Below are 1582 nucleotides of genomic sequence, written 5' to 3' on the forward strand. Positions count from 1 at the left end.
CCTTCCCCGTGCTCCTCTTTTGACCACCAGCCAGTGTGGGTGCTTCACTGTCCACATGGTGCTTCACTGTCCACATGGGCTGCCCAAGTACTAACCCAGTTCACTCTCAGTGCAATAAAGGGCCCTGAAAGAGTTTCTTTCCCTGCCCCCATCCTTCTGTCTCAGTGCAAATCTCATTGCTTGCTGGAACAGGGACGCCTGAATTCTGTGGCCAGCTTGGAATGTGACCATCTTGCTTGGAGAGGCAGCAAGTTACTAAATCACCTGGCTGGGAAGCCTCTATGTTCTTCCCTCAGCACCAGTGATTAATAGCGTCCTCCATGTCTGCGCTGGTACTAGTCTAGCTGGTGCTGGGGGAGTGTGGGGCATGCTGTGCTGACAGTGTCCTCAGCAGAAGTGGCTTCTGCTTCCCACCCACCCTGCTGCAGCATAAGGCAAACCAAGCTTAGAGCCCTCTCTTCCTCCCCACTTAAGCCCCATGTCCTCTACTAGCAGCTCTACAGCAGCACAGCACAACGCAGACCCACCTTCTCCCCCATCAGCCCTTGTGCCCCGTGGCCCTCTGCAGTCATGGCCATGCCCATGTTTCCTCAGGTTGCCCAGCAGCGGATGCTCTCCAGCATCTCCCCACTGTGCCTGCATCCGAGTCCCTCTCCCCTGTCCAGAAGCCCCCTTAGGGGGTTGTGGCTAAGGTGTCTAGAGATGAGACATCCTGCTCGGGAATGCTGCTGACCTTGGCCCTGCCGCATTGTTGCTCTGTGCCCCCATTTCCCCACCTGGGGAAGGGGCCATCCTGGCTTTGACCCCTGGGAAGCTTGGGGCTACAAGGAAATGGATAAATTGAAGTAGGATTAATAGGCATTTAGGGTCTGATTCTGCTGCCCAGGGACTGTGGTGCCTGATGGCCACAGGGTGCTTTAGCCCAAGGCAGAATAGCAAGCAGGGGCAAAGGAGCAGGATCGTGCCCTGCGACTCCCACGCCCGTGGCTGGGTCAAGCCCATGTGCTGGGCAGGGCTTAGGCCTGGTGTGTTGTCTCCTTCCCACCCAGTTGCAGAGCACAGCTCCTCTGCCCTAGCTGCTGCCAAGGTGATGCACTCCCAGTGCCAGCAGTGATGAGCTCTGGCTCACAGCTCACAGCAGCCCCACGACCTCCAGAGCCCTGGATCCAGGGACAAGAACCAGTGTCCCTGTGACTTTCCCCATCTCCGGGAGCCTGGGGGTGAGATCACCCTCTCCTGGCCTCCCCTCTTCCACCCTCTCAAGTGCCCCCTGTCCCTGCTGAGCCAGACAAGCTTTCTTCTGCTTCTCCCCAGCCCTGCAGGTCAGCAGCTCCTTGGGGTTCAGCCCCATGTCACAGGCCCTTCCCCCCGGTGCTGATCCTGGCAGTGCGACCGTGTTGCTGCCTGTTGGAGGCGGCTGGGCCACCGTAATAAATTGGACATGTCAGCGCCGTTTGCTTCTTCATCTCCCTTCATTACCCGCAGTGGCAATTCATCTTCTGGCCCGGGGGAGCCGGCACTGTGGGGGTGGGGGGATGATGGAGTGGGGAGGGGGGCCAGGGATGAGCCCCTGTGGATCTGA

Source organism: Gavialis gangeticus, unplaced genomic scaffold (genome assembly GCF_001723915.1).
Source record: "Gavialis gangeticus isolate Ggan-Ray unplaced genomic scaffold, GavGan_comp1, whole genome shotgun sequence".
NCBI classification, from domain to species: Eukaryota; Metazoa; Chordata; order Crocodylia; family Gavialidae; genus Gavialis; species Gavialis gangeticus.